General features: G+C 49.6%; 1 protein-coding gene across 5 annotated transcripts in view; it reads right to left on the bottom strand.

The window, feature by feature from the left end:
• Positions 1-25,203, bottom strand: part of tirap (toll-interleukin 1 receptor (TIR) domain containing adaptor protein) — a 43,601-nt gene extending 18,398 nt beyond the window's left edge. Inside the window, exons 1-3 of one of the 5 annotated variants that reach the window (XM_072486795.1) lie at positions 20,240-25,203; positions 18,787-18,837; positions 16,473-16,678 (exon numbers count right to left, since the gene is read on the bottom strand). The gene's annotated coding sequence lies outside the window, so the exon portion shown is untranslated. The other 4 variants (XM_072486796.1, XM_072486799.1, XM_072486797.1 and 1 more) reach the window with 4 other exon arrangements.
• Positions 25,204-26,130: the final 927 nt, after the last annotated feature.

The raw sequence follows: 26,130 nt of genomic DNA, 5'->3' as shown, positions 1-26,130 counted from the left end.
TGATTAAATGTGGCATCGGTAATGAGACATGTGAATTGGCTTTTAAATATGTAAATATGTAATTGAATAAGCTTCGAATATTGTAAGGAAAGTATGCATCTCCGACTCACTCTGGCAAATAGGATTGCCCAAATTAATGATCCCATGCATTTACACTTATGGGATCACAGGGGGAAACGTGGTACTGAAAAAGGGCTGAGAAGATACATAAAAAAGCAAGGAACAGAAACTCTCTCACGAGGCCCCGGCTGGAATCGATACTGGGCATCTGCAAAAGCATTCAAGTCAAGGCATAAACTTGTTATCGCTGTATGGACTTTGTGATTACCCACTCCAAAGACTATGAATATGTAACAAACTTCCAGACACAGGTGATCAACTTTGCAGCGGGACGAAGAATAGACAAAAGGAGCAATCAGACTCCATAATGGGCTGATGGCTGGTCAGTCAAGGGGAGTTTCTGAGGACAATGGGATTGAATCACCATGGATAAACAGGAGTATCCTGTCTTTTCCATTAACAAGTTGGGGTCTGGCTAGGACAATGGTCAGAGATGGGCATATACCTATGACTCAATCCTAGCTCACCAGTATAAAGAAAGGAACATCGAACAAATCTTCAGCGAGAACCTGGGAGCTCTTCAGGAACAACCATCGCAAGAAGAAAGGACCCTGGGTTTTGAACCCAGAGAAGATATCCACATTGAGTGATCATAGCCTGCCAGCCTCCTTTACCAAGTGCGGGTAAAACCCAAAGCTCGGCTGTGAGTCTGAGTCAAATTTTCTTGAGTAAGAGAATTGTGAATAAAATTGCGTTGAACTGTGAACCTGTTTTGTCCTTTGTTCATCTCGCAAAAAGGGCACGTGTGTAAAATCTTTGAGTCAGTAAACTGGTCGAATGTATCAGAGGTTTTAAAAGTGCATCAACTGTTTTATCGCACTATTTTTAACTCTTGAGCTAGCAAAGCTGGTAAATGAGCAGACTGACCAGAAGGAAGGCATCGGTTTGTCAATTGTGCTGAGTTAGCTGTCTCGGCCAAAGAAAACTTCTCAATTGTTGAAACCCTTCAGAATTTTTAAAAAAGTATTTTAACTTTAACAAATAATGCAACAAAACCAAAGAAATGGCACAGACCAGCAAGAAAGAAAAAGCCTCAATAGACATGGAGGAGAACAGGAGAAAAGCAATATCAGTGGTTCAGTGCTATCATTAGAATCAACTTGAAGCCTCTAACCGCACCGCCAGAGAACAAGGGAGAGAAGGATAAGGCCATGAAAACATGGTAAAATGGTGCACATCTTTATTGGGTGTCTTGGAGTGATTCCTATCCTGATGCTACCTCGCTCCTCAGCTGTTATCCTGGACTTTACTTCCTGATAATATAGGGTTGGTTGTGCCCAGTCCTCTTTTTGAGTTTTTCCTTGTCTATCGCCATTCTAAGGCATGGAATAGCTGCATATTCTGGTCCGGATGTGAAGGAGAGTTCAAATTGCACTATAAGAGTTCATCGATTCCCCCTTAGTACTGCGGTTCTCAGGGTACTGTTTTCTTCTTCGGTCATTTAGTTTCGGAGCTATGGGTGTGATGAAAGTCGAAAATGTGCCGTTTTCGGTTTAGATTCCGACTGGTCATTTATCCATGGTGGAAACTTGTTGGGGTTGGGACATTGTCTCGGATTTATCTGGGCTTATTGTTCTCAACTTTATAATGGCAGTTGTTTAGTGTTGTACCTGATGCACAGATACCAAAATCTGTCTTCTTTGCCACTGTTTCTGTTTGTTTCATGCAAACTTTTGTAAAAATATTTGAAAACCCAAATAAATAAACATTAAAAAAGTTTATTGCAAAAGCACAGCAGCTTATTTTAAAACTCAGTCAGGAACTCGCCTCCCACTCCTCACAAGAGACCCGGCTCCCGAACACTCCTCGTCTGGACCCTACTCCCCCGGGTCGGTCATGATGGACGACACACCTTGCAGCAGGATTTCCAAGGACCGAGGCAGGTCCCCACCAGGGAAATTGCTCTATCAAATACCAGGATTCTCTCCTGCGCTTCCACCATTTACTCAAAGATATTTCATAGTTCATAAAAGGGAGCACCAAAGACCTGCACCAAGGACCCGAGACCATCGCCTCAAACGTCATTCGCAATGGCGGCCATCATCGCAGTGCAACAGCACCGCCGAGGTGTAGACCAGCTCAACAGAAATCCACCACTGCGATTCTCTCTGATTTAACTCTGTTCCTCATCATCAACTGACCAGGATCATCCAGGGACAGAGTACACAACATATAGCCCAAATTGAAATAATTACGGAATGTGCATTAGGTTAAAATAAAGCATTAAAATATGTGTAGAGTCAGAGCTCACATAAATACAGCTGCTCCCGTGCTCACATCATGTGGTCCCTGATGTGTTGGGTACTCTGCTACACAGACGAACCAACACGGTTGCGAATGGTACAACTCAGTTTTATTACTAATATTTATTTACAGTGGTAAACTGGTTACTGAGGTTCGATCATAACCCTAGAATCTGTGGACCTATTCCTAACACCATCTTGTAGTGGCACTCAGCACATGGTGGATGTTTGAGTAGCTTGCTATGAGCTCTGTGTCCTGAGCTGTCTCCTGCTGGAACGCTCAGGAAGTGTCGTGTTCCCTGTTTTGTACTGTGTATGCTCTTGGCTGTGGTGTTGTGTGTGTGTTGATTGGTCCGTTGATCTGTCCATCAGTATGTATGTAAGTTTGTGCTATGATGTTTACCTGAATATCATGACATCCCCCCTTTTTTACAAGAATATGTGCCTATGTGGTTATAAATAGAGATGTGTACGGAGTGCAGCTAAATGTGTGTGTGTGCCATATCTACAGCATGTACATGGGGCTAAACTATATACAAGGGGCAATGTCGGGTGCGACATAACAACGAGGTTGTACCATAAACAAAGAACGGGGAAATGTTGAATGACAAAACGAACTCGTGTAACGACAAGGAAGAACAGAAACATATTAACACAGTGGTATTATGAGTTCAATGTACAAACAAGCTCATAAGTCCAGTTTAGTAGGTGGGCGACGAATTTGGGTTGACCGCCTCAAGGGTGGGTCTGGATCCACCGGCTGAGGAATGGGCCTGGCCACGGGCGACGACGGAAGGGGCATGGTGGCAGGAAGCTCCACGAAGTCGGTATCAGGAACAACAGGCGGACGCGGTGTCAGTGTAAGTTCCCGTAGCGAGCGTGGAAGTAGGCGAAGAGCCCAGCGATTGCGCCTACGAATAGATCCATCAGGCATGCGAACCAGGAACGAGCGGGGAGCCACGCGTCGGAGAACTTCGGCAGGTGCTGACCAGCCACCTTCTGGTAGGTGGACGCGGACGACGTCTCCAGGCGCCAGGGCGGGAAGATCAGTTGCCCGTGTGTCATATGCCCTCTTCTGGCGAACGTGCTGCTTTTGCAATCTGTGTAGTACCGGAGCATAGTTGGTTGTGGGTACCAGAATGGATGGCACAGTGGTCCTGAGGGCGTGACCCATCAACAGCTGGGCTGGTGAGAGGCCAGTGGCTAGTGGGGCCGAGCGATAGGCTAGCAGGGCTAGGCAGAAATCCGATCCGGCAGCAGCAGCCTTGCAGAGGAGCCGCTTGATGATGTGAACGCCCTTCTCCGCCTTTCCATTGGACTGGGGATGCAGAGGGCTGGACGTCACGTGTGTGAAGCCATACGAAGCAGCAAAGGACGACCATTCCTGGATGGCAAAACAGGGCCCATGGTCCGACATGACAGTAATCAGAATGCCGTGGTGAGCGAAGGTGTCTTTGCAAGCCCTTATGACAGCGGACGATGTCAAATCGTGCAGGCGTATGACCTCTGGATAGTTGGAAAAGTAATCAATGACGATTACATAGACCCTGCCAAGCGCGTGAAAAAGGTCTGCACCCACCTGCGCCCAGGGGGATGTCACCAGCTCAAGGGGCTGAAGCGTCTCAGGAGGCTGCGCCGGTTGAAACCTTTGGCAGGTGGGGCAGTTGAGCATCATATTGGCAATGTCATCACTGATGCCCGGCCAGTATACCGCCTCTCGGGCCCTCCGTCTGCACTTCTCGACCCCCAGATGGCCTTCGTGTAGTTGGTCGAGGACCAGCTTGTGCATGCTGTGCGGAATCACAATCCGGTCCAGCTTTAGAAGGACACCATCAATGACAGCCAAGTCGTCTCGGACAGTGTAGAACTGCGGGCACTGTCCTTTGAGCCACCCTCCAGTCATGTGGCGCATCACCCGTTGTAGAAGGGGGTCAGCCGCAGTCTCCCGGCGAATACGGGAGAGATGGGAGTCGTCAGCTGGCAGATTTGCCGATGTGAAGGCCACCTGCGCTTCGACCTGACAGATGAACCCCTCCGAGTCGGGCGGTGTGCTCACTGCTCTCGATAGGGCATCCGCAATGAAAAGGTCCTTTCCCGGGGTGTAGACCAGTTGGAAGTCATATATCCTGAGTTTAAGTAGGATGCGCTGGAGGCGAGGGGTCATCGCGTTCAGGTCCTTATTTATGATGCTGACCAGGGGGCGATGGTCAGTCTCAACGGTAAACTGGGAGAGACCATACACGTAGTCATGGAACTTATCTATCCCGGTTAGCAAGCCCAGGCACTCCTTTTCGATCTGCGCGTAGCGCTGTTCTGTGGGGGTCATGGCCCGCGAGGCATAGGCGACCGGGGCCCATGACGCAGTGCCATCCTGCTGTAGGAGTGCCGCCCCAATGCCGGGCTGGCTGGCATCAGTCAAAATTTTAGTGTCACAAGATGTCGAAAAACGCCAATACCGGGGCTGTGGTGAGCTTAATTCTGAGCTCCTCCCATTCCTGCTGGTGTGTGGGCAGCCATTGGAACTCCGTGGATTTCTTGACGAGGTGGCGCAGAGCCGTCGTGAGGGAGGCAAGGTTGGGAATGAACTTCCCCGGGAAGTTGACCATGCCTAGGAAGCGTAGCACTGCTTTCTTGGAGGCTTCCGGTTGCGGCTATGCGGAGCTAAGCCGCACATTCGGCGGCACCCGCTAAAACGGACTTTTGGGCTCTCCAGAGGAGCTCCAACAGCAATTTTTTCTTATATATTTATTAAAGTTTTTAACACAATTTTTCACCCTTACAAACAATAACCCCGCCCCCCCCGTAACAAAATAACAGGAAATCGCACAGAGCAAGATATATACATGGTAAAATGATATATTACATAGCTTTGTACACTGGCTCTCTCCCGCACATGCCAGTTTCCCCAATCCTTCATGTTATCTCTTGTTCATCCACCCTCCCAGGCAATCCCCATTCCCCCCCCCACTCCCAGGACGTGCCCCCCCTAGGTTGCTGCTGTTGCTGACCAACCTTCCTCTAACGCTCCACGAGATAGTCTAGGAACGGTTGCCACCGCCTGTAGAACCCCTGCGCAGACCCTCTCAAGGCAAACTTACTCCTCTCCAGCTTTATGAACCCAGCCATGTCGTTTATCCAGGCCTCCACGCTGGGGGCCTTCGCCTCCTTCCACATTAGCAAGATCCTTCGCCGGGCTACTAGAGACGCAAAGGCCAGAATGCCGGCCTCTTTCGCCTCCTGCACTCCCGGCTCGTCCACTGCTCCAAATATGCTAGCCCCTAGCTTGGCTTGACCCGGACTTTCGCCACCTGAGATATTGCTCCCGCCACTCCTCTCCAGAACCCCTCCAGTGCCGGGCATGACCAAAACATATGGACATGGTTCACCAGGCTCCCTGAGCACCTTCCACATCTGTCCTCCACCCCAAAGAACCTACTCAACCTCGCCCCCGTCGAGTGCGCTCTGTGAAGCACCTTAAATTGTATCAGGCTGAGCCTGGCACATGAGGAGGAGGAATTAAACCTACCTAGGGCATCAGCCCACAGACCTTCCTCGATCTCCTCCCCCAGCTCCTCCTCCCATTTACCCTTCAGCATGAACAATCTTTGGCGGGTAGGATCAAGGAAAACCCCAAGGCCTTTTACACATGTGAGAAATATGAGAATGACTAGAGCGAGGGTAGGTCCGATCAAGGACAGCTGGGGGAGATTGTGTATGGAGTCTGAAGAGATAGGAGAGGTCTTGAACGAGTACTTTTCTTCTGTATTTACAAATGAGAGGGGCGATATTGTTGGAGAGGACAGTGTGAAACAGATTGGTAAGCTCGAGGAAATACTTGTTAGGAAGGAAGATGTGTTGGGCATTTTGAAAAACTTGAGGATAGACAAGTCCCCCAGGCCTGACGGGATATATCCAAGGATTCTATGGGAAGCAAGAGATGAAATTGCAGAGCCGTTGGCAATGATCTTTTCGTCCTCACTGTCAACAGGGGTGGTACCAGGGGATTGGAGAGTGGCTAATGTCGTGCCCCTGTTCAAAAAAGGGACTAGGGATAACCCTGAGAATTACAGGCCAGTTAGTCTTACTTCGGTGGTAGGCAAAGTAATGGAAAGGGTACTGAAGGAAAGGATTTCTGAGCATCTGGAAAGACACTGCTTGATTAGGGATAGTCAGCACGGATTTGTGAGGGGTAGGTCTTGCCTTACAAGTCTTATTGAATTCTTTGAGGAGGTGACCAAGCATGTGGATGAAGGTAAAGCAGTGGATGTAGTGTACATGGATTTTAGTAAGGCATTTGATAAGGTTCCCCATGGTAGGCTTATGCAGAAAGTAAGGAGGCATGGGATAGTGGGAAATTTGGCCAGTTGGATAACAAACTGGCTAACCGATAGAAGTCAGAGAGTGGTGGTGGATGGCAAATATTCAGCCTGGATCCCAGTTACCAGTGGCGTAACGCAGGGATCAGTTCTGGGTCCTCTGCTGTTTGTGATTTTCATTAATGACTTGGATGAGGGAGCTGAAGGGTGGGTCAGTAAATTTGCAGACGATACGAAGATTGGTGGAGTTGTGGATAGTAAGGAGGGCTGTTGTCGGCTGCAAAGAGACATAGATAGGATGTAGAGCTGGGCTGAGAAGTGGCAGATGGAGTTTAACCCTGAAAAGTGTGAGGTTGTCCATTTTGGAAGGACAAATATGAATGCGGAATACAGGGTTAACGGTAGAGTTCTTGGCAATGTGGAGGAGCAGAGAGATCTTGGGGTCTATGTTCATACATCTTTGAAAGTTGCCACTCAAGTGGATAGAGCTGTGAAGAAGGCCTATGGTGTGCTCGCGTTCATTAACAGAGGGATTGAATTTAAGAGCCGTGAGGTGATGATGCAGCTGTACAAAACTTTGGTAAGGCCACATTTGGAGTACTGTGTACAGTTCTGGTCGCCTCATTTTAGGAAGGATGTGGAAGCTTTGGAAAAGGTGCAAAGAAGATTTACCAGGATGTTGCCTGGAATGGAGCGTAGGTCTTACGAGGAAAGGTTGAGGGTGCTAGGCCTTTTCTCATTAGAACGGAGAAGGATGAGGGGCGACTTGATAGAGGTTTATAAGATGATCAGGGGAATAGATAGAGTAGACAGTCAGAGACTTTTTCCCCAGGTGGAACAAACCATTACAAGGGGACATAAATTTAAGGTGAAAGGTGGAAGATATAGAAGGGATATCAGAGGTAGGTTCTTTACCCAGAGAGTAGTGGGGGCATGGAATGCACTGCCTGTGGAAGTAGTTGAGTCGGAAACATTAGGGACCTTCAAGCAGCTATTGGATAGGTGCATGGATTACGGTAAAATGATATAGTGTAGATTTATTTGTTCTTAAGGGCAGCACGGTAGCATTGTGGATAGCACAATTGCTTCACAGCTCCAGGGTCCCAGGTTTGATTCCGGCTTGGGTCACTGTCTGTGCGGAGTCTGCACGTCCTCTCCGTGTCTGCGTGGGTTTCCTCCCACAGTCCAAAGATGTGCAGGTTAGGTGAATTGGCCAATGATAAATTGCCCTTAATGTCCAAAATTGCCCTTGGTGTTGGGTGGAGGTGTTGAGTTTGGGTAGGGTGCTCTTTCCAAGAGCCGGTGCAGACTCAAAGGGCCGAATGGCCTCCTTCTGCACTGTAAATTCAATGATAATCTATGATTAATCTAGAACAAAGGTTCAGCACAACATCGTGGGCTGAAGGGCCTGTTCTGTGCTGTATTTTCTATGTTCTATATGTTCCTCTACCAGCGCTTCCCCCTCTTCTTTCATCTCCTGGTGTATTGCCGACGCATTGCCCTCTCCGACCCATACACCCGAGATCACCCTGTCTTGAATTTCTTGTGCCGGGAGCAACGGGAATTCCCTCACCTGTCGCCTGACAAACGCCCTCACCTGCATATATCTAAAAGCATTTCCCGGGGGTATCTCAAACTTCTCCTCCAGTGCCCCTAGGCTCGCAAACGTCCCGTCAATGAACAGGTCCACCATTCTTCTAATCCCCGCCCGATGCCAGCTCTGAAACCCCCCGTCCATCTTCCCCGGAACAAACCGGTGGTTACCCCTGATTGGGGACCACACCGTGGCTCCCATTGCACCCCTGTGCCGTCTCCACTGGCCCCAGATCCTTAGCGTTGCCGCCACCACTGGGCTCGTGGTGTATCTTGTCGGCGAGAGCGGCAGCGGTGCTGTCACCAACGCCCCCGGGCTCGTTCCTTCACAGGACGCCATCTCCATCCTCTTCCATGCCACCCCCTCTTCCTCCATCACCCACTTGCGGATCATCGCCACATTTGCTGCCCAGTAGTAGCTCCCTAGGTTTGGCAGCGCCAACCCTCCTCGGTCCCTACTGCGTTCCAGGAACCCTCTCCTTACCCTCGGGGTCCTATTCGCCCACACAAACCCCATAATACTCCTACCTACTCTCTTAAAACAGGCCTTGGTGATCACGATGGGAAGGCATTGAAACACAAACAGAAACCTCGGAAGGACCACCACCCTGACCGACTGCACTCTACCCGCTAGCGAGAGCAGTAACATGTCCCATCTTTGGAAGTCCTCCTCCATTTGCTCCACCAACCTCGTCAGATTCAGTTTATGTAGGGCCCCCCAACTCCTGGCTATCTGGATCCCCAGATACCGAAAGCTCCCCTCCGCCCTCCTCAGCGGCAGATCCCCTATCCCTCTTTCTTGGTCCCCTGCCTGTAGTACAAAGAGCTCACTCTTCCCTACATTGAGCTTATAGCCCGAAAACTCCCCAAACTCCCTTAGAGTCTGCATGACCTCCACCATCCCTCCATTGGATCTGCCACGTACAGCAACAGGTCATCCGCATAAATCGACACCCGATGCTCTACTCCCCCTCGGACCACCCCCCTCCATTTACTACACTCCCTCAATGGCATGGCCAAGGGTTCAATCGCCAATGCAAACAACAGGGGGGGACAGGGGGCACCCCTGCCTCGACCCTCGGTACAGCCGAAAGTACTCCGACCTCCGCTGGTTCGTCACTACACTCGCCACCGGGGCTCTGTAAAGGAGCTTAACCCAATTGATAAACCCTACCCCGAACCCAAACCTACGCAGCACCTCCCAGAGGTACTCCCACTCTACTCGGTCAAAGGCCTTCTCCGCGTCCATAGCTGCCACTATCTCCGCCTGTCCCTCCTCCGATGGCATCATTATCACGTTTAAGAGCCACCGCACATTGGTGTTTAATTGCCTGCCCTTTACAAATCCCGTCTGGTCCTCATGGATTACCCCCGGGACACAGTCCTCGATCCTCGTGGCCAGCACTTGTGCCAGCAACTTAGCATCCACACTGAGGAGCGAGATTGGCCTGTATGATCCACATTGCAGTGGGTCCTTGTCCCGCTTTAGGATCAAAGAAATCGTCGCTTCCGACATTGTCGGGGGCAGGGTCCCCTCCTCTCTTGCCTCATTAAAGGTCCTCACTAGTAGCGGGGCCAACAGGTCTACGTACTTCCTGTAGAACTCCACCGGGAACCCGATTCCCCCCCCCCATGTGGGAATCCCCCCTCAGCAATCAGTGTGCGCTCCTCCAACACCCCCCCTCCCCCTCCGCCCTTCCCTAGCGCGGGAAAATGCCCGTGCTTTCCTGAACCGGCCACGCCCCCTCTGGCGCCGCTCCTGTTGCGGCCTTATCCCAATTCCCCCATCCCCGGGCCTCCCCTCCCTCTAGCCCCGGCGCCCACACTCTCTCACAGTCTCCCCGTCAGATCTCTTCCCCCATCCCCATCCATCACCCAACCCGTGGAACATTCCCTACGCATAGTTAAAACCCTGTGTACAGCCGACATCCTTTCCCACAACCACAAACCCTCAGTTTGAGTCCAACTTTTCAGTTTGTATAAAGGTCCAAGCCTCCTCAGGCGTTTCGAAGTAGTGGTGTTGATCCTGAAACGTGAACCTCAATCGCGCTGGCTGCAGCATTCCGAACCTCACCCCATTCCGATGGAGCACCGCCTTGGCCCGATTAAAACCAGTCCTCTTCTTTGCCACCTCCGCACTCCAGTCCTGATAGATTCGGATCTCCGTATTCTCCCACCTGCTGCTCCGCTCTTTCTTGGCCCTGAGGAGGAAATGGAGGGGACTGGTCCGAGGGGGAGAGGAACATCGGGTGTCGCTGTATGCGGACGACCTGTTGCTGTATGTGGCAGATCCAGTGAAGGGGATGGTGGAGGTCATGCGGATCCTAAGGGAGTTTGGGGACTTCTCGGGCTAAGCGCTCAATGTAGGGAAACGTGAGCTCTTTGTGGTGCATCCAGGGGACCAGGGAAGAGGGATAGACGACCTACCGTTTAGGAGGGCGGAAAGGAGCTTTCGGTACTTGGGGATCTAGGAAGCTAGGAGCTGGGGGGCCCTGCACAAACTTAATTTGATGCGGCTGGTGGAGCAGATGGAGGAGGACTTTAAAAGATGGGATGCGTTGCCACTCTCGCTAGCGGGCAGGGTACAGTCGATTAAAATGATGGTCCTCCCGAGGTTTCTTTTTGTGTTCCAGTGCCTTCCTATTATGATTACCAAGGCCTTTTTTAAGCGGGTAGGTAGGAGCATCATGGGTTGTGTGTGGACAAACAAGACCCCGAGGGCAAGGAGGGGGTTTCTGGAGGGCTGGTGTGCCCTGTAGGGACAGGGAAGGCTTGCGTTGCCGAATCTGGGTGGCTATTATTGGGCAGCCAACGTTGCGATGATCCGTAAGTGGGTAATAGAGGGAGAGGGGGCGGCATGGAAGAGGCTGGAGATGGCGTCCTGCAAAGGAAGGAACGAGCCTGAGGGCGCTGGTGACGGCACCGCTGCCGCTCTCGCCAACAAGGTACACCACGAGTCCGGTGGTGGCGGCAACGCTAAAGATCTGGGGGCAGTGGAGACGACATAGGGGTGAGATGGGAGCCTCGGTGTGGTCCCCGATCCGGGAGAACCATCGGTTCGTCCCAGGAAGGATTGATGGGGGGGGGGGGGGTTTCGGAGCTGGCATTGGGCAGGGATCAGAAGGATGGGGGACCTGTTTATAGACGGGACGTTTGCGAGTCTAGGGGCGCTGGAGGAGAAGTTTGGGTTACCCCCGGGGAATGCGTTCAGATATATGCAAGTGAGGGCGTTTGTGAGGCGGCAGGTGAAGGGATTCCCATTGCTCCCGGCACAGGGGATTCAGGACAGGGTGGTTTCGGGTGTATGGGTCGGAGAAGGCAAGGTTTCAGCGATATATCAGGAGATGAAAGAAGAGGAGGAGGCTTCGGTAGAGGAGCTGAAGGGCAAGTGGGAGGAGGAGTTGGGGGAGGAGATTGAAGACGATCTGTGGGCTGATGCCCTAAGTAGGGTTAATTCCTCTTCCTCATGTGCCAGGCTCAGCTTGATACAGTTTAAGGTTATTCACAGAGCGCATATGACAGGGGCGAGGCTGAGTAGGTTCTTTGGGATGGAGGACAGATGCGGGAGTGCAGGAGGCGAAAGAGGCCGTATTCTGGCCTTTGCGTCCCTGGTAGTCCGGCGGAGGATCTTTTCTCATGTGGAAGGACGTGATGCCCCCCAGTGTGGAAGCCTGGATAAATGACATGGCAGGGTTCATTAAGCTGGAGAGGATAAAGTTCGCCTTGAGAGGGTCTGTGCAGGGGTTCTTCAGGCGGTGGCAACAGTTCCTAGACTATCTCGTGGAGCGTTAGAATGAGGTCGGTCAGCAGCAGCAGCAACCCGGGGGGGGGGGGGTTTCCTCGGGGTACTTGTAAAAAAAAAAAAGAAAGCATATGGGAGGTTGATATGTGTATAAGTTCTGTGTTATGTTTGATTGATATGTTTATGTTCTGTTCTGTTCTCTTTTTCTTTTCTGTTACGGGTGGGGGGGGGGGGGGGGGGGGGGGGCGGGGTTTAATTGGTTGAAAATTTTTGTTGGAAAAACTTTGAATAAACCTTTTTTTTTTTAAAAAACACTGCTTTCTTGTCTGCCGGCTGCGGCATGGCTGTGATGGCGCTGACCTCGTCTGCATCCGGACGGACCCCTGACCGGGAAATGTGGTCCCCCAAGAACTTCAGCTCGGTTTGGCCGAAAGAACACTTGGCTCGGTTGAGGTGCAGGCCGTTTTCCCGTATGCTCGCAAAGACGCACTGGAGACGATTGATGTGCTCCTGTGGTGTGGTGGACCAGATGATGATGTCATCCACGTAGACGCGCACCCCTTAGATGCCCTCCATCATCTGCTCCATGATCCTGTGAAAGACCTCGGATGCCGAGATGATGCCAAATGGCATTCTGTTATAGCAGAACCTGCCGAAAGGGGTGTTGAAGGTGCACAGCTTTCGGCTGGACTGATCCAGTTGGATCTGCCAAAAACCCTACGAGGCATCCAGTTTTGTGAAGATTTTAGCCCAGGCCATTTCGCTCGTGATCTCTTCCCATTTGGGTATGGGGTAGTGTTCCCTCATTATGTTGTTGTTGAGGTCTTTTGGATCAATGCAGGTCCAGAGCTCGCCGGAGGGCTTCTTAACACACACCATGAAGCTGACCCATGGCGTGGGCTCCGTGACCCGGGATCCTGGAGATCCTGCAGCTGCTGCTTGAGGCGGTCTTTGAGTGGTGCTGGGAACCTGCGAGGTGTGTGAATGACCGAGGTGTCGTCCGGTTTGAGCCAAATTCTGTAGATATAGGGCAGTGTGCCCATGCCCTCGAATGCCTCCTGGTTGTGGGCGAGGAGCGATTGGAGCTGTGCCCCGAATTCTGTATCCGGGAAGTCAGATGTGCCTTCTGGAGACAGAGCGTGGACTCGTTGCACAAGGTGGAGAACCTTGCATGCCTGTGCGCCCAGCAAGGAGTCCTTCGATGAGCCAACTATCTCGAACGAGAGTGTGGCCGTGTGTGCTTTATGTGTCACCTGGAGCTGGCAGGATCCCATAGCCGGGATAACTTTCCCATTGTAGTCGATCATCTTGCAACGGGATGGCCGAATTGGTGGTCTGACCTTCATGGCGTAGAAGGCTGACCATGCTATGAGGTTGGCGGAGGCGCCAGTGTCCAGACGGAATGTTATCGGTGATCGGTTGACCGTTAGGGTGGCACACCATTCATCACCCGGATTGACAGTGTTCACTTGCAACGGCTGGTGTGTCCTGGCTGGAGACATCCGGTTCCCATCAATGACCGCAACACGGAAGGCGTCCCGGTCGTCTGTGTCACTGGTCTGGATATCGTCTGGGCACGACTCGTAGTAAGGAGGCTGAATGGTCCGCACGTCCCTGCGAGGTTGTTGGAATTGGGGAACATTGGCAGGTTGAGCAGCTCGACAGCAGCGTAGTGGCCCATCTTGCCACAGCTGAGGCAGTCGGTTTCTTGCGGGACCATGCCGCTTTAAATGTTCGGCTCCGCAGTTGCCGCACGTCGTGACGTCATGGCGTTCGTTGCGCCACCGCGTATGCGCAATTCGGTCTTGCGTCAAGCGCGCCTGCGCATCACGTCCCTCAGTGTCGACGTCGTTTTTGGCGCGCACAAACGCAGGAGGCCTCGAAAAGCGTGCAAAATGGCCGCCCTCGTCCGGGCCGCGGGCCAGGAGGAACGCGATCGCCTGGACCCGTTCGGCCTCGTAGGACGCCTGCCTCGCCGATCCGGCCACGTAGGACGCCTGCCTCGCCGATCCGGCCACGTAGGACGCCTGCCTCGCCGATCCGGCCACGTAGGACGCCTGCCTCGCCGATCCGGCCGCGTAGGACGCCTGCCTCGCCGATCCGGCCGCGTAGGACCCCTGCCGCGCCGATTCGGCCGTCTGAAATTGAGAGTAGCGGCTAGTCGCGTTTTCATGCAGGACACAGGCTTCGATTGTGGAGGCTAGGGTGAGGCCTTTAATTTTTAAGAGCTGCTGGACCCCAAAAACGATCTGGTCCCGAATCATGGAATCAGAGGTGGTGTCGTAACCGCAGGACTGCGCGAGGATACGGAGGTGTGTAAGGAATGACTGAAAGGGCTCATCCTTACTCTGCAGGCGCTGCTGGAAGAGATACCCCTTGAAACTCTCATTGACCTCGACGTTGAAGTGTTGGTTGAGTTCGAGAAGGACCGTCTTGTACTTGGTCTTGTCCTCACCTTCCACGAACACCAGGGAGTTGTAGACATGGATGGCGTGTTGCCCTGCCGTGGATAGGAGGATGGCGATCTTTCTGGTGTCCGAAGTGCTCTCCTTTTCGTTGGCTTCCAGGAAGATCTGGAAGCGCTGTTTGAACAGCTTCCAATTAACGCCGAGGTTTCCAGCGACTTGTAGCGGCTGCGGTGTGCTGACGGTGTCCATGGCGCAGGATGGCAGATTCCAGAGGATTTGTAGGTAGGTCCCACAGTTACTCCTGGTACTATGATGTGTTGGGTACTCTGCTACACAGACGAACCAACACGGTTGCGAATGGTACAACTCAGTTTTATGACTATCATTTATTTACAGTGGTAAACTGGTTACGGAGGTTCGATCATGACCCTAGAATCTGTGGACCTATTCCTAATACTATCTTGCACTCAGCACATGGTGGATGTCTGAGTGGCTTGCTGTGAGCTCTGTGCCCTGAGCTGTCTCCTGCTGGAACGCCCAGGAAGTGTTGTGTTCCCTGTTTTGTACTGTGTATGCTCTTGCCTGTGATTGGCTGCGGTGTTGTGTGTGTGTTGATTGGTCCGTTGATCTGTCCATCAGTATGTATGTATGTTTGTGCTATGGTGTTTACCTGAATATCATGACAGTCCCCACTCCATCATTGTGAGCACCTGCTAAATCCCCCTTTAGCCTTCTCTGATTTGAGGATCAAAATGTATTTCCACATAACTCATGATAGAAACATTCAACACAAAAGGAAGTCTTTCAAAGAGCTAGACAATTGTTTCCACTTCCCTGAAAGAGCTGGACAATTGTTCCCAATTCCCTGTTATGACCAGTCAATTCTGCAAATTTTTCCTTTTCATAACTGTATTTAATACCCTTTCAAAAATGGCCAAAGAGTCTGCACCATCACCACTGAATAATATGCTATCTCTGCGTGGATCAGCAGAGACAATTGTTCACTCCCCTGTGGGAAAAGTCAATCTTTAATACAATTCCAGATGTCTATAATCTGAAGACCTTGTGGTGCAGTGGGTAGCAGCTCTATCTCGGAGCCAGAAATTCTGGGTTTGCGTCCTACCCTAGGACCTGATGGTCAAGGAAGGGGCTTTCATAATATGGACAAACAGGTCGAGTAGAAGCCTGAAAATCCTTCTAATACATGCCAATGGCAGCAATGGAACGGCACGGTGGCACAGTGGTCATTACTGCTGCCTCACAGCGCCAAGGAACCGGGTTCGATTCCGGCTGTGGGTGACTGTGCGGAGTTTCTACGTTCTCTCAGTGATTGCGTGGATTTCCTCAGGGAGCTCCCGTTTCCTGCCACAGTCCAAAGATGTGGTTAGGTGGATTGGCCGTGCTTAAGTTGCCCCTTAGTGGCCAAAGATGTGCAGGTTAGGTGGGGTTACAAGGAGACTGGAAAAGGGCAGGGGAGTGGACCTAGATAGGATGCCCTTTCAGAGGGTTGGTGCTAACTTGATGGGCCGAATGGCCTCCTTCTGCACTGTCGGGATTCTATGAACAATGGATTCAAGAGAGATCCCTGATCAACCATTTGATGGAAAGAACATTGGGGCCTCTACCAACACTCCATTCCTCCAGACTACAAAGCCCAGCAATTTAGACTGCCCAAGTGAAATATAACATTGCTATAGCTTTCTGCTACATCACACACAGAGGACAGGCAATCCGTTGCTAGGCGAAACAAGCCCCCCAGGTGCTGTGTTCACACAACTCGCTCCCGGATTGTCCAGTCCTGAATATTGCCTGCTACACCCAGGAGGGGAAGCAAAACTGCAAAACAGGGAAGCCGGCACTGCTTGTATCTAACTGCATGTCTGAAGGGCATAAATACTCTGCACAACGATAGTGTTTCAGAAATGAGGTTAATTTAAGAGTCGCCCACTGCTGTCCTCTTCTCTCAGGTGAATGGGACTCCTCAACCCCTTCAATCATTCCTCACATGTTGTAATTCAAAACTTTAGTTTGTCTTTACTTCCTGATTTACCTGCCGTTCTTTTCCCTGCTCTTTCAACCTTGGCTGTGCCTTTCGCTGTGAATCTTTGACTGAGGCTTTTCAGTCAAACCAAGTCAACAGGTGGTTTCAGAAGGAGAGAAAGACACGTCACGATTCTGCGAGATCAGCACTGGGCGGTCAGTCTTCGGAGTGGACGCTCTGCCTCCTCCTCTTGAATGTACAAATACTTGCCTGGCCTGGCAGCAAAGGTAGAAAAAGAAACTCCACTGAGCCCTGGGCAATACAAACTGCCGGAATTATTACACAAAGCACGTGCAAGTAATGAAATACACTCCAGGGTACTAAGCGCATCCTTAAGCACATCCTTCCTCATGACTCACAACTAGCAGCAGTTTCAGTAAGTACAGAAAAAGAATCAGGAAGTTGCATTTAGACATCAGCTGCAAGCATGCACTGAAAATAAAGAGTCAAAATCTTTGCTCGGGCAGAGATGATGTCATAAAGAAGACAAGTGTCCATATAGATTGGATCGAACTGCCTGAGGGAATCAGGAGATTTATTGCATTTTCTTCCCCCCTGTTGGCCAGAGTTTTCTTCTCTGGGCTTTTGCTTCTCTTAAAAGATGACATAGCGGAGGGTGGAAGTGTTTCGTCATCAGGTTTTAATGGACCAACTGCCCTTTCCTGCTCGTCAGTTCTGTACATCTGTGGGTTCCAACTTGTTAAGAGCAGAGCGTCATTTCACATGAACTCAGGAGAGCTTCTAAATCATCAGTTGCACTGCAGCAGGCATGTTGCAGTCCCCATGGGCTCGCCTTGTGGGACATCCCATCCTGACCCAAATTAGGAGATGGGAGGCAGTTAGCCGGGGATCCAATCAATACTAAAGATTTGGCGTCACTTACTGGCTGCGACTGAGGCATGGAGCTGCCTACAAGGCAAGATTCAGTCTCATAGCATAGGCCACCCAATCTGACCCCTTTCTGCTGCTCATTCCCCATACTCTGTAATATTCCTGATTTTCAGATATTTACTCATTTTTTAATATAAATTTAGAGTACCCAATTATTTTTTTCCAATTAAGGGGCAATTTAGTGTGACCAATCCACCTACCCTGCACATCTTTGGATTGTGGGGGCGAGACCCTTGCAAACACAGGGAGAATGTGCAAACTCCACACAGACAGTGACCCAGAGCCGGGATCGAACCTGGGACCTCGGCGCCGTGAGGCAGCCAAGCTAACCCCTGTGCCACTGGCCTAGATATTTACTCTTTTGGTAGCAGCTTTGAGATGTTCAAACTTAAAGAAGGCACGGAATGTTATGCTCACTGAATCACAACTAAAGGACAATTATCACTATATAGTGTGGACTATATTATTATAATGCCCGCATGCAGAAAAGAACAATCGTCATGTTAACGTATGGCTTTAGGAGACCTATTTGGCTTGGTTGGTTGTGCTTTATCGGGCAACACAGTAGCACAAGTGGATAGCACTGTGGCTTCACAGCGTCAGGGTCCCAGGTTCGATTCCCCGCTGGGTCACTGTCTGTGCAGAGTCTGCACGTTCTCCCTGTGTCTGCATGGGTTTCCTCCGGGTACTCCGGTTTCCTCCCAGTCCAAAGCCTTAAGTGGGTCGGTGCAGACCTAATGGGCCAAATGGCCTCCTTCTGCACTATGTTATATGTTAAGAGCGGGAATACTGTCAGAGCACTGCCAAGACTTTAGCAAAATCCAGACTGATATTTCTTTTTTCCCAATACATTTAGAGTACCCAATTCTTTTTTTTTTTCATTTAAAGGGGAAATTTAGCTTGACCAATCCACCTATCCTGCATATCTTTTTGGGTTGTGGGGGTGAGACCCTCGCAGACACAGGGAGAATGTGCAAACTCCACACGGACAGTGACCTGGTGCCAGGATCGAACCCGGGCCCTCGGTGCCGTGGGGCAACAGTGCTAACCACTGCGCCACCATGCTGCCTCCAGGCTGATATTTCAATGCGAACCCGAAAGAGTGCTGCACTGTCAGAGATGCTGTCTTTCAAACAATGCCCTGTCTGGCCCCTCAGATGGATGTAAATGGCCGCATGTCGCTATTGGAAAGGGGTGAAGAGTGATCGTCAACCAACAATGCCAGAAATCAAATGAACCGGCCATTTACCTTCTCTACTTCCTGTGCACAAATTGGCTTCTGCACTTGCCTGTCTTACAGAACAGAGTTCACTGGCTGTGAAAACACTTTGACACATCCTCAGGATGTGAAAGGCTCTGCACAATTGCAAATGTATACAAAAAAACATTCCTATTTAACAACCAAGGGCATCAAAAGCTCCAAATAACCTACCTCTGACCAGTGGATAGCTGCAGAGAGAAACACTTGATTGTGGGCGACCATCTGAAAAAAAATGAAAATGAAATGAAATGAAAATCGCTTATTGTCACAAGTAGGCTTCAAATGAAGTTACTGTGAAAAACCCCTAGTCGCCACATTCCAGCGCCTGTTCGGGGAGGCTGGTACGGGAATTGAACCGTGCTGCTGGCCTGCTTTAAAAGCCAGCGATTTAGCCCAGTGAGCTAAACCAGCCCCTAAACCATCTCCTGAAGCATGCAGAATTTCCCGTCTATGAATGTGGCACTACCCTTCCGTGCTGACATGAGCTTACAAATCTAGCTTACAAATATGTCATCTGTGTTAAAAGGGAAAAGGTTTAAAATTTATTGCAGACTTAGCACAAATAATTTACAAAATAAAATGCAAAAAATGTTTTAGAGGGAAATGTTCAAAAGCCAGATGTTAGCACTGTGGCCTCACGGCGCCGAGGTCCCAGGTTCGATCCGGCTCTGGATCACTGTCCGTGTGGAGTTTGCACATTCTCCCCGTGTTTGCGTGGGTTTCGTTCCCACATCCCAAAAACGACGTGCAGGGTAGGTGGATTGGTCACACTAAATTGCCCCTTAATTGGAAAAAAATGAACTGGGCATTCTAAATTAAAAAAAAAAAAAATGTTTTTAAGCCAGATGTTTAAGTGCTGTGTCATCATATATCTTCTGGTGAACCGCCAGCAGACTAATGGGAATGAAAAACCATAAAATAAAAAGGAAGTTTGCTTTGATTTGACGGTAACAGGGTCAGCAAGTAAAGTCCCATTTGTGAGACTACAGCATGACCGGAGGGATTGCTACAATGTCGGTACTGACAACCCTGCCATGGCAATCTCTGCAAGACGTGCCAGATCATCGACATGGATACCACCATTATACGTGAGAACACCACCCACCAGGTACGCGGTACATACTCGTGCGACTCGGCCAACGTTGTCTACCTCATACGCTGCAGGAAAGGATGTCCCGAAGCGTAGTACATTGGCGAGACCATGCAGATGCTGGGACAACGAATGAACGGACATCGTGCGACAATCACCAGGCAGGAATGTTCCCTTCCAGTCGGGGAACACTTCAGCAGTCAAGGGCATTCAGCCTCTGATCTCCGGGTAAGTGTTCTCCAAGGCGGCCTTCAGGACGCGCGACAACGCAGAATCGCCGAGCAGAAGCTTATAGCCAAGTTCCGCACACGAGTGCGGCCTCAACCGGGACCTGGGATTCATGTCGCATTACATTCATCCCCCAACATCTGGCCTGCAAAATCCTACCAACTGTCCTGGCTTGACACAATTCACACCTCTTTAACCTGGGTTTCCCCATCTCTGGATCTGTAAAGATTTAATCACCTAATGCTCACATTCCAAGCATTGTCTGGCATCTTCGAATCTGTCTATATACATGTTTCTGGAACATACCTCTTCATTCACCTGAGGAAGCAGCGGCGCTCCGAAAGCTAGTGACATCGAAACAAACCTGTTGGACTTTAACCTGGTGTTGTAAAACTTCTCACTGTGCTCACCCCAGTCCAACACTGGCATCTCCACATCCTGATTCCTCTTGGCAGAGCTCCCTCCGAACTGCCCCAACAAAATCTCCCTGGGTCGGTACAGCACAAGTTAGATAGAGCAATGCCCCCTCTGCGCTGTTCCAACATGTTTCAGTGATAATCTTCGGTCAGTAGCTCCCTCGGCTGCCTCTCTAGAAGCATTGCCAAGTCGTTTACAATTGTGGGGTAGAAACGGTGGCACAGGGGCGCAGTGGTTAGCACTGCTGCCTCACAGCGCCGAGGTCCCAGGTTCGATCCTGGCTCTGGATCACTGTCCATGTGGGGTTTGCACATTCTCCCCGTGTCTGCGTGGGTCTTGCCCCCACAAACCAAAGATGTGCATGCTAGGTGGATTGGCCACACTAAATTGCCCCTTAATTGGAAAAAATGAATTGGGTATTCTTAAATTTATATTTTAAAAAGAAACAATAGCACAGTGGTTAGCAGCTGCTCTCTCACAGCGCCAGGGACCTGGGTTCAATTTTGGCCTTGACTGTGTGGAGTTTGCACGTTCTCCCTGGGTCCAGGTGCTCCCCGTTTCCTCTCATAATCCAAAGATGTGCAGGTTAGGGATAGGGAGTTAACAGGGATAGGGCAGGGTGTGGGCCTCGGTTGCGTGCTCTTTTAGAGGGTTGGTGCAGACTCGATGGGTCGAATGTCCTCCTTCTGCACTGTGGGGATTCCATGGAACTGCCCAACATCCTGTCAAGTGTGACTGTTCCAGACAAGAGGCAAGTGGAGTTTTGGATCACAGCAGTCTGCTGGCTAGACTAGACCCCTTTGTTGCTGTGTTGAGCCATTCAGTCTCAAATAAGTGATGTTCACAGTAATGCTATTAACCACGAAAGAGAAAATGCTGGAAAATCTCAGCAGGTCTGGTAGCATCTGTAAGGAGAGAAAAGAGCTGACGTTTCGACTCCAATGACTCTTTGTCAGAGTGTCAGCTTTTCAGATTCGTTTCAGATTCCAGTATCTGCAGTAATTTGCTTTTATCTAATGGTATTAACCATCAGTCTAGTAGATAGTGGACACCACCCCCACCCCACCCAGCAACTGAGCTATATTTCACTGTGCTACCCGAATTAACACTCCGCTCTCATCTTTGCGAAAAGCATTCGCTCCGATTCCTTTGAACTCCAGCTAGTGAAATTAGGTTCCACATACTTTTAAATGTTAGCTCCATCTTCACCCAGAACGGACAACATGCATTTTTAAAAAAGGTAAATAACAATCTCGATTTTAACAAGATTTAAATCGAACTAATTCGGTGGGATGGGGTTGGTAAAGGTTCCACCTTAGGGGCCCGGTGTCTGCAGACAGAGGGGCTCTCAGACCCCGGTCTGCCCAGGGACCCTCCTCCCCAAAGCTCTGGCTCCGACCCTCCAACCTGGACCCGGTCTCACCTGCGCTGCTAAAGTTGGGGCGGAAGTTGCTGCAGTTTGTGTGAGATGTTGCGGAGGTGACGTTCACGGAACCTCCTCCGGAACGCTGTACTTTTCCTCCTGTACCAAAACACGCGTCTATTATTAATTTAGCTGTATTGAAACGCAAAATCCTGGACCGTCTTCCCCGCTGAAATACAAAAAAAAAACCTGGATCCTCCCGCACACAAACTGATGCAAAACAGCTCCTTGTTTTATCCAATAAATCTTGCAAACTTCTTGATCTTTAAAACATTTGGGGGCGGGACTGATTAACTACTTCCAAAACATTGTCAAGTGCGTTTAATAATAATCTTTATGGTCACAAGTAGGCTTACATTAACACTGGAACGAAATTACCGTGAACAACCATGAATTTATTTTGAGTTTCTGCTGCTGTTCTGTAAACAAGTCCAAAGATGTGCAGGTTAACTGGATTGGCCAGGCTAAATTGCCCTTAGTGACCACGGATGAGAGAGTTAAATGGGGTTACAATAAGGTGGGGGAGTGGGCCTAGGTATGGTGCTCTTTCAGTGATCGATGGGCCAAATAGCCTCCTTCGGCAGTGTCTGTATGCGATGAAACAGAACAGAAGTTTTGCTCACAGCAGTCGGTAAAGATGACCAATTAACTCAATGGTAGCACTGCCCAAGGAACATATCCGCACGAATACAGGGGCACCCTGTTTTAATAACCCACCCTGTCACAGTGGCACACTTTATTCCCCAGCTACTTCACTGAAGTGAACCAAATCATACACCTAACCTCACAACCCACTGCTTCGGACAGAAGTTTGTTTTAGTAGTTTTTTCCCCTCACAGGATGGGGGCATCGCAGGCTAGGCGAGCATGGTTATTGCTCATCCCTAATTTCCCTCGAGAAGGTGGTGGTGATAAGCCACCTTCTTGAATGGCTGCAGTCATGTGATAAGGGGGCATGACCAATCCAAACCTTGATTATCAGTCTTAAAAGAACATAACACTACTGTTCTATAGTAGTGAACTCGCCAACATTGAGGGCATTTAAAAGTTTATTGGATAAACATATGGATGATAATGGCATAGTGTAGGTTAGATGGCTTTTGTTTCGGTGCAACATCGTGGGCCGAAGGGCCTGTACTGCGCTGTATTGTTCTATGTTCTATAACAGACAAATAAACCTGGATTATTGAGTGGCAGTTTTCTCAGTTTCAGACTGTGTGTCCTTTACTCAGCAATCTAGAGATGAAGTTTCAGGTTTTAAAAATTGGATCAGTGATTCTCAACATTAATCATTGACAGCAGCACATGCGATCGAAGGCTGGTCTGCAGGACAGTGCCTCCAGAGGCTTTCAGGAACACAACCCTGAATCTCACGAGAGTCTAAGAGTGTCTAACTGTAAAGGGGACAGCATGGTGATGATATCCTGCTATGTGACAGTAAAATGTCACTCATGTCGGACAAAATGGTAACATCCTGTGGATACTGCCCGCTCGAGATTGCTTAAGCTTCTGGACAAACTGACCAAGTGAAAACAGTAGTGAAATGTTTTGCAAATACAGACTTAATATATTTCTCCAGGTTAATAGCACAATATCAGCTTGCCTCACATTTATAGTACCCAATTATTCTTTTTCAATTAAGGGGAAATTTAGCGTGGCCAATCCACCTAGACTGCACATCTTTGGGTTGTGGGGGAGATACCCACTCAAACACGGGGAGGACGTGCAAACTCCACACAGTGACCCAGAACCGGGATCGAACCTGGGACCTCGGCGCCGTGAGGCAGCAGGGCTAACCCACTGCGCCACCGTGCTGCCCTTTGCCTCACATTTATAAATGCCACTTTTAACCTTGTAGAACATCCAAAGGCATGACAAAGGAGCATAAAGGTTACCACAAAATTGGTCAAAGAAATAGATTTTAAGGGAAGACTGTAGGTAGAGAAATGGAGAAATTGAGGGAGGGAATTCCAAAGCCGAGGGGCCAGGCAGCTGAACAGACATGTGAACAGTCATACTGTACTGAGGTGGTGCAATGGTAATGTCACCTCAGTTAGTTTAAACAGACAGACTGCCCAAACCCTCAGTGGGTAACTGCACTGGTCAGTCTGGCACCCATTCAGGAAAGTTGGCATGTTTGGGGAAGGTGGGCTGGGACTGTGCAGGAGAAACGCTCCTGGGTTTGCAGTGTTGGGGAGAAATAAAAGCTTGCAATTTTATTATGACAAACCACAAAGACAGATATGGAGGAGGTGGTGGCGTCGTGGTATTGTCCTGGACTAGAAATCCAGAGACCCAGAGTAATGTTCTGTGGATCCGGGTTCAAATCCTGCCAGGGCAGTTGGTGGACTTTGAATTCAATAAAAATGTGGAATTAAAATTCTAACGATGGCCATGAAACCATTATCAATCTTCGTAAAAACCTACCTGGTTCCCACTAATGACCTTTAGGGAAGGAAATCTGTCGTCCTTATCTGGTCTGGCCTACATGTGCCTCCAGGCCCATGGCAATGTGGTGGTCTCTTAAATGCCTTCAGGGATGGGCAATAAATGCTGGGCAGCCAGCAATCCCACATTCCATGAACGAATAAAAAACACAGGCAATTCTGAAGGGACTAAGCCAGAACAAAAGAACATTTTTGAAGGAAGTCAGTCACTCAAAAACAGTTCCCCCGTCAAGAAAGGTGAGGGAATAAAAGATAGGAATCAGAAAAATATTGTGGAGATTATTATTATGGGGAGAAGGCAGGAGAATGGGGATGAGAAACATATCAGCCATGACTGGGTGGTGGAACAGACTCAATGGGCCGAATGCCCTAATTCTGCTCCTATGTCTTATGGTCCAAACCAGAGACGGGGCGTAAAACAATAAACAAAAACCCAGGTGCATTATACCAACCACCGAGGCCGTCGGATTCAAACACACCTGGCAGATCATTAGCGAAACCAAAACCCCAAAAATATATTCACCTCCGCTTCCACCATGACGTGGCTATCTACAACAGAGAAATAAACATAAATGAGTGGATACAACACACCGGTCAGGAGACCCCCCCTTAACGGTGGTCAGTGGCAAAAGCTCCAAACAACACTCCTTTAGATCGGAGGCATTTCGAGAATGGAAGCCAACATAGGTCAGAGAGCACAGGGTGATGCGCGGATGGGACAATGTGAGTTGGGGTGCAGCAGCAGAGTTTTATCAAGCCTAGAATGTTGTAATAGTTAAACCTGGAGGCAAAATTGGAACATACAAGGGTTTCAGCAGCCATTTGGATGAAGAGGAGGTGAAGATGGATGCAAGTTTACTTGTTGATGGAGAACATAAGTGATCCAAAGCTCAACTTAGGTTAAACTATGATGTGGAGATGCTGATGTTGGAGGGGGCGGGCACAATAAGAAGTCTTACACCAGGTTAAGAAGTCTTACAACACCAGGTTAAAGTCCAACAGGTTTGTTTGGAATCACTAGCTTTCGGAGCGCAGCTCCTTCATCAGGTGAGCTGCGCTCCGAAAGCTAGTGATTCTAAACAAACCTGTTGGACTTTAATCTGGTATTGTAAGACTTCTTACTAGATTGCGAACCCTGTACAGTCTCAGACAGAGGTCAGAGAGGGAGATGGAATTGATAGCTTAGGGAGATTGTGAGGGGGAACAACAGAAAATGGCTACCATCTTCACAACACTTAATTGGAGGAAATTGCTGTTCATCCAATACTGGATGTCAGCATGACCCAAGAAGTCTGCAATCAGACTCGAATTTGAGGACTTTTTCATTCTCATCCCTGGCCTCATCACTTTGTTTCACACTCACAGAACTAATGGCACTGAACCCAAACCAAAGCAAATAAACTTCACATTCATCACAGTCAAGATGGGGTATACTTAAAAATTTGATACCCAACTTGTGGGAAGTTACAAATGATGGAGGAAACAGAGAAAGCTTTATTTCTCACTCCAGGAACAGGGGCTATCTCACATTATAGTCCTTCAAAACAGAGCTTCCTTTTGTAACTTTCACCCAAACCAGAAGATTGTGGGCAAGTCTCACTCCACAGACCAGAGCACATAATCTAGGCTGCCACTCCAGTGCAATACTGAGGGAACTCAGCCAAGCTGTTCTCTCAGGTGGCTGCAGCATGATTCAAAGAACATCACCATCTAATGATCTCGCCAACAATTATCCCTTTAACCGTCTGTGTGGAGTCTGCACGTTCTCTCCATGTGTGCGTGGGTTTCCTGCCACAGTCCAAAGATGTGCAAGTTCGGTGGATTGGCTATGCTAAATTGCCCTTAGTGTCCAAAAGGTTTAGGTGGGGTTACGGGGATGGGGTAGAGGTGTGGGGCTTAGGTAGGGTGCAC

The sequence above is a fragment of the Scyliorhinus torazame genome, chromosome 21 (assembly GCF_047496885.1).
Source record: "Scyliorhinus torazame isolate Kashiwa2021f chromosome 21, sScyTor2.1, whole genome shotgun sequence".
Lineage (NCBI taxonomy): Eukaryota > Metazoa > Chordata > Chondrichthyes > Carcharhiniformes > Scyliorhinidae > Scyliorhinus > Scyliorhinus torazame.
This window is presented reverse-complemented; position numbering and strand designations above follow the sequence as displayed.